The following is an 8,055-nucleotide window of genomic DNA, read 5'->3' on the forward strand; positions in this document are numbered from 1 at the left end:
GAAGACTAAGCAGATGAAAATTACCAATGTGTTGCAAGTCTCTAGAGCAGCACAATCCAATAGAAAAAGAATTCAAGTCACATGTAATCTCAAATTTTCTAGTAGGTAAAGAAATGGGTAAAATCAACTTTAATAATGTATTTTATTTAGAACCCAGTATGTCAAAACTCTTATCATTTCAAAATATAGTCAATATACACTTTCATTTTAGCAGGTCATTGATATTTTATATTCACAGCATACCTTTTTGGACCAACCACATTTCAAGTGCTACATGTAGCTAGAGGCCACCAAATGAGACAGTGAGCTAATGCACTTGAGAAATTAACCAGGGAATACAAGTGCTAGGTAGGGGTGGGATGGAACAGCTTGTAAGCTCCTGCCTCAGCGCTGAAACTCTGTCACGTTCAGCATCTTGATACTGACATCCTGTGACAGCACCTAGATGGGATAAACACATCCTAGAGGGAAAAACCTATGGAGAATCCATCATGGTTGAAGTTGTTCTCAGCTGAAGAACTGTACCCAGAATGGTAGGTCTACTTGGATTTGGGGAGTTAACTTTGTTTTTTCCCTCTGCCCTTTTCTCTTAGATAAGTTGTTGCTAGGGCAATTACAGTTAGGATTTTGTAATCATTGTCCTTTGTAACTGCGTGAAAAATCAATTCTATGCTGTTTTTCCCCTTATGTTATCATTAAGGTAACAGAAAAAAAAAAAAAGAAGGTTATAAATCCTTTTTTTTTTTTCAAGCATGAAAATACTGTCATTTCTGGAAAGAAAAAAAAAAGTGAGAAAACAATGTTGCTATTTTCTTTCGCAATTCCAGGATATAAGGGATGGGTTAGAGATTCTTTAACATGAGATTTTATCTCCTGAGTGGGTAGTTCTCGGAAATCCAGAAACTCTATCTTCATGGCCAAGACATATTGTTTTTTGAGAAGTAGTTGCTTTTTTATGTCACTTTGAACATTTGAAATATAAACAATAAACCGTTTACAAATATTCTTTCATTATTTTTTCTGTTATGATTATCATTATTAGCTAACATGCACAAAAACTTTGTTACCCATGTTTAAGACTTAACCAATCCTTGATAATCATTCTGAGCACCAGGGAAAGTGTGGCTTAGGAATAGGATGGAGTGGAGGATAAGATGGTCTGGAGTGGGATTAAACAGGGAGATGGAAAAAGGCTCAGGGACCCAGGGAAGGTCAAGAGTAAAGTGGGGGGTGCAGATGTCAGGAATGGGATGGGTACCAAGAAAAATAGAGAGTGGACTGAGATGCAGGGATTGGGGTTGAGTGTGAATGTGTTGAACATGTTACTTGGAATTTAAAACAAAGCTGAAAGTTGATTTTTTTTTGGGGGGGGGGACACAAACTAGAGGTGAATATAAAATGTCATCTGTGTCACAACGGTCACAACAAAATAGCTGCATTAATAATCAAGTAAACTAATTTTTGAGTTGCTTCTTGAGTTATGTCTTAATGGATGGTAGGCAGATGAAAACTGGACCCATATCATTGAGGTTACACAAACCAGCTCTAAAATTCTAGACCAGGACGTGACAAATGATCCTGTGTTGGAACTAAAAAAAACAAAACTATTTATATCACCTCTTCTTGGTCACTCTCACAGACTTATGCCATTTCTCTATAACTGATGCTGTTTCAGATTCCACTTTCAGAATATGGGTTTTCATAGATCTACCACTGTCAACTCCTTTATTTTCTCATGTAAGGGACTCACCTGAGATCTTCCTCTTTCTCTCAAGGCTACACAAACACCCAAGGAGAGTACTTATCTACACTATGGGTAGGGAAAATTTTTCTGTAAACAGCCAGATAGTAAATATTTTAGGCTTTGTAGGATATATAGTTTCTGTCACAACCACTCTATGCTGTTGTAGTGTGAATAAATGAATTTACATTATGTAAATAAATATACGTGGCTGTGTTCCATGTATATTTATAAAAATAGGTGGTGAACCAGGTTTGACCTGTGGGCTGGAACTCACTAATGGGTAGGAATCTGTTAGTTGTCCCTCTTCTTTGTAACATGTTTGTCTTCTCTTTGTCCCCTTCTGTACTTTTAAACGCCAACCACACTTCTCACTCCATGATAATAGAAAATAAAATAGAAATATAACAATAGAATAAAATAAGGGAAATAATAAATGTTGACATTTCTAAACATTTAATATGTGCTTGGAACTGAAAAAAGCACATGGCAAGACTCACATTTGTACCCCAATCCAATATTCTTTGTGGTCTTCTTGGTTGACTTTGACCAAAGCCAATATCATATTTTCACAGAGATAATGGTAAATGAAGTCAATATGTCCTGTGGTCTTTATAATGATGAGGGTATCTGGTTACTTCCTGGAAAAAAAAACATAGCAAGACATTCCTGTTCTTTCTTTGATGCCATTGTGGCACATAAGTCCCTTTTTCTTTCCAGTATTGACATGAAAGTTCTATCTAAATAACATGTGACTATAAATCATTCTTTGAGCATGAGGAGAGAACAGAGGCAAGGACTTTGTCATATGAGGATTAGTCCCAGGAAAGAAATCAAACAAAATATTTGTCATCCTTAATGGAAATTTCATATGACCATAGAGCTCCTTCCAGATTATTTTGAGGGATAATGTGCTGTCTTCCTCCAAGTCATTCTATGCTATTAACTACTTTTCATTATATCTTTGCTTCTCCTGTATCACGAAGCTATCAGAAAACGATGTACTTTTGCCATTCTAATCTGTTACAGTACTTGTAATATTTTTTTAATGAATTTTAGACCCTCTTTTTCTCTCCAACAGAATTTTCCAATGGCCTTTCAACAGACTTGTTTGTTTCCCTCCTTTACAGCTCTCTCTTAAAACAAACAAACAAACAAACAAAGAAAAAACTCCAAGGGCACCTGGGTGGCTCAGTCTGTTAAGCATCCGACCCTTGGTTTCTGCTCAGGTCATGATCTCATGGTTCATGGGATGGAGCCCCATGGGATCACTGTTAGCACAGAGACTGCTTGGGATTCTCTCTCTCTCTTCTCTTTCTGCCCCTCCCGACTTGCGTGTGCACTCTTTCTCTCTCAAAATAAATAAATAAGCTTTAAAAAAAAAAATGAAAAACTCCAAATGACCTATTCCAAACACAGATCTGTTTAATTCCCCAGTTTAAATTTTTGAAGACTCCTATGAAGCAGCCACACTGTACCAGAACAAAGCAAAACAAGACAAACCTGAACTCTAGGCATTGTCTTCTATATTCTCCTCTCCTTTTCATCCTCCATAGAGTCAATCACCGCATCCGATAAACTCCAGTTCAATCCATAGTCAATCCCTTCATGACAGGCCATATCATCCTTATAAATGATCTCCCTCTACAGCCTTCTCCCTTCCATTGAATTCTTTACTGTAGGCAGAGTAATGCTCTGAAATCCAAATCTGATGGTATTATTCTTAAAACCTATAAGTGGCTTCTCTAGCCCCCAGGATTAACTCGAAACTCTTCCTGGTACAAATAAAAAATTGCTGACACTAATAGCTGAAAACAAACTAGTTACTTGAAAATATGAACTTATAAGATGTATCTCCCTCCCCACTACCCCTGTAGGCTAGATAGATTCATGAGGCGTTTCTCAGAAATATTAGCAAAAGCTGCAGCTGAAGAGGAATGCAAAGAGTAGCCTGAACCCAGAAAATATGTTGTGAAGTGTACTGTTGTAATTGACATTGTACTTTCAACCAACTAATTTTGTTATCAGCTAAATATGTAATATGTACTGATAAGGTCTCAATCAGCAAAAGATTATTGTATTTAAGGTTGATAAAATCTCAGATTGACAGACTTAGAGAAAAATTAGAGATGACTTATCCAACATGTTTCAGATATGGGAATCCTGAAGCCCAGAGGGGGGGAAGTGATTTTCTGAGCTTACCCAAAATCAGAAATACAAATTCAGCTAAATGGTTTTTAATCTCATGTTCCTTACACCATTCCCTCTGGCTTCATGAACCCTAGTTCCATGCTCTTCATACAAATAACATTATCTGATTATGTTTTCAGATAAAAAGGAATGGATTTTTCATCTAGTGATCCAGAATATTGCTCATGTCCTATAGAAATGGTCACCTCTGTTTATGTGTGGAATAATTCAATTCCAAATCTAGGGAGTGTGTGGCAGGACAGAGAGTACATGTGCTGATTTTTTTTAGCACATAGTAATGAGATTAGTGATGAAAAGTGAATTCCAGTGGCTTGACTTACATGAAAGAAGTCTTGGAAGCAGTAATAAAGTAAGAAGTTTTCAACTATCATATTCTCACCTCTGGATCCATTTTGTGCCTGGAATTTTAAGTGTGAAAGTTGCCAGAACTTCTGTTCTGAGAACAGAACTTGCCACGGTCTCTACAAGTGAGTTATGGACAAGGTGTGTTCACAGGGGATATTTGCGTAAGTCACAGCCTTTGATCACAGGACAGACATTAATAAATCAAGCAGGAAACACCACATCCTTCTCCACCCAGAAGTTGTTCCTATGCCTTCAAAAGAGGAGTAGACAGCTGAGTGATTTCCAGTTATAAGTGCCCACTGAAGATTTGCTGGTGGAGCTATATAGCCCAATTAGCACTTAGCCAGAAGCACAAGATATTCCAGAGAAAAACCAACATTGATAGTCATTTTAATGTCAGCATGTCAAGTCGAAGAAGAAATAATAACACAACATCCACAATAAGAGCAATAGTCAAAAGCTGTTAACTAGGTTTTTTTTGTATCTTTCCTTCCCCTCTATCACAAAGCTCTAAGAAAACAGTGTGTAGTTTATTTCAGCTACACTGGACAAAGGCATAAATAATAGGCAAGAAATTATCCTTCGTGGCTTGAGTGCTTTGGGAAGTAACCCAAATAGTAAAATTTTCAAGAGAAATGAAAGCGACCAAGTTCTGACACTGCCTAACACTGCTGCCTGGCAGCATCCTCAAACGGCAAAAGACTGCTGATGCTTGACTGTAAAAGGTGTCTGCTGAACCCTGGAGTCAACAATTCTCAATCTCAATCAAAAATCACTCTGTCCCATGAGTGGCACAGAATCAGGGAACAACTTCTGGGAAGGGAACCATTTATGTCTGGATTAGACCATCAAGATGCAGGCAGCCGCCATGACTGTCTAGAGATCAGAGGGCCTCTTCTGATTTTCTAGGCACCTGCTTAAACAGCTCAGATCCTCATAAACCCCAATAATGAATGAGACCAAATGTCCCCAAAACCCAGCAGAACAGAGGACTTGGAATCAGTTTATTTAGAGAAATTTTATAATTTTATTTAGAGAAACAGAAGGAATAGATAATTTTGTACATCTACATTATTGATCAAAGCTCACACCTACTATGTGTGGGATCTTATTGAGGGTTGCCAGGAATTCATGTGAGATACATATCCACATCAAGGGCTTGCTTCCCTTGAATCACAGCCAATCAATTATTTCTGAAACAAGATCTTGAACCTGTAAAGGAACTGGTAACAGAAGTTGGTATGGATTTGAAGTCGCTTTGAGACAACTTTTGATTTGGGCAATGTATTGTGATGATGCTGTATTTTACACAATCCTACACACTCATTTTAAATCTTTAGACAGTTACTGAGTAGATGGCAAAAGGAAGAAAAATGTAGTGTTGGTAGAATTTGTTGACAGGGTTAATTTCTCTGTCATTCCTGTGGGAATTTCCAGAAAGGAAGGAATATGGGAAGTAGATTTATAAGGTATTATTCTTGAACTCTGAATTAAAAAAAAAAAATCAAACAAACAAAAACCCTTATATTCTTTCTGGAGAGAAACACACACACAAATTAAAGCCTAGTTGGTGAGAGATTGGCTGTGAGTATGAAAATCAGAAGAAACGAAGACTCCTCTAAGTTTTCCTGGATTGGGTTGCTACTGGCAGATATTAGCAGAGTGAAACTGGAGAGAAGCCACTAAAAATGAGATTTAGCAACAAGGTTTGCTAGGAACATATTGAACTAGAAGATCCTATGGGATGCCAGGATGGTGATGTCCAGATAGCAGTAGAGAAATGAATGCAGGACCCAGGCAGCAAACTTCCTCACCTTCTCTGGGATACCAAGTTGGGACAGAAACCCCATGCTGACCCAGGGCTGTGTGATGGTTTGAGAAGTTACGGCATTAGCCGAATAAATCCTGTGCTAGAATCTAGGGATCTATTTCACTGCATGGTCTTGAACAAGATATTCTCCCTCCCAGGGCTTCACTTCCTTTTGTGTGTGTTTTCTAGGTCAGTTTTCAAATGGATTTGCATGGAGCCTTATAGTATGTGGTGGAAAAGCAGGGGCTCTTGAATCCTGTCTTGCTTCTATTTAAGTGACTGCCTTTTTAAAACTGTTTCATTTGTTGCTTACCTCATAAAATTACATTTAGAAAGAAATGTAAAGTTCCATTTCTTAATTAAATAACAGTAATGAAGAGTTTGAAGGTCACAGGCCTAAATGCTTGCCCCTGGCCTTGCCAGATCCAGCATCACTGAGCCATGGTTCTCATTTCTGTTATCTACTTAGAACTTGTGACTCTAATCAGATGTTCCACTATAACTTGGGAAGAAGATCATTTACCCCATTAAGAAGAGTTTCTGGAGCACATTTCATTATAATATACATATTTCAAATGCTGAAGAAGGATTGAAATATGGGTGAGGTGTAAGTACTCAAATTTCACAATAGGAGAAACCAAAATTATAAAATTATTTCTGAGAAAAAGAAGTGATATTGGAGATGAAAAGTGGGAGATCGTAAGTTCTGAAATTGGAGGAACTAGTTTTGGATCAAGATTCTATTACTCATTAGCTGTCTACTTTGGTCAAGTTTCTTAATTCTTCCAATCTTTGAGTTTGTCCTTTCGGAATTAACTCTGTCTTAACTCCATAGTAAATTTATCTTCTGGACAGCTGATGTTGATGACCACATCTAAGTACTTGGAAATCATTAGGCCTATATTATTGGAAAAAAAAAAAAAAAAAAAAGGTTGGTTATCAGACATATATAGATAGGAGCACCAGAGAATGTGTTAAGCAGAATATCATATTTGTAATCTTAAGAAGCATGACACTCTATGCTAAAATCTGGATTTTCATTATAAACAATCATTGTTGCTATTGACATAGCATATATGAATAAAAAAATACAGAATAGAAGCATAGGTCTAGGATTCTGGAGAACTGGCTCTTAAAACTATTAACTCTATGACTAAATAGAAAGCACTTAATCTTTCTGTATTTATTGTCCCATCTGCTAAGTAGCAATAATACTGCATATTTCACAAGTTTGTTATAATCACTTAACAAGCCTTCATAGAATATTGAAATTGTCTTCCTACTGTAGAAAAGCGAGGTATTACAGCGCTAAGTATTCACGTCTGTACTACAAGAAATGTCCTCATTGCTTCTGTTTTCTGTTTCAACTTTCCTACATTTGATATCACCTTAAAACCCTTTACGCATACCATCTTAATGTTTTTTTCTCTTTACTACACCTGTGATTTTTATTTGTTCTTAAATATAGCCATGCTGTTGTATTTGCTAAGAGACCAGAGGATTTTTATGCAAGAGAGCTTCTGGTAGGTGAGTTTCAGGGTATAACTATTTCCACTGGCTACAATTCAAGATAATAAGGAAGTTTGTGAAGTTAATACCCTAGTTTGGGTTAGCAACCAATCACCACTGAAAAGGTCAATTTTTAACGAAGGTGGGACCCTGCCTTATGCATGTGTGTATATATATACGTGTACGTATGTATTTGGCAGACTGCTTTCTCTCTCTTTCTCTGGACTTCCTGTCTCAGAGCAGCATATCTCTGCCACCCTCACTCATCATCATGATGAAGAGCATCACCGCTTTTGCCATCATCACTCTGGCAGCCACCACGTGGGCTGCCTCTCCTCCTGGTGAGTTGGGACTCCTTTTAGTATCCATACCCATGTGTTAGCTGCAATTTGTTCAACCTCCAGTAATTATAGGATGTTAAAGTCAGAAGAAAATTTAG

The sequence above is a fragment of the Panthera leo genome, chromosome A1 (assembly GCF_018350215.1).
Source record: "Panthera leo isolate Ple1 chromosome A1, P.leo_Ple1_pat1.1, whole genome shotgun sequence".
Taxonomy (NCBI): domain Eukaryota; kingdom Metazoa; phylum Chordata; class Mammalia; order Carnivora; family Felidae; genus Panthera; species Panthera leo.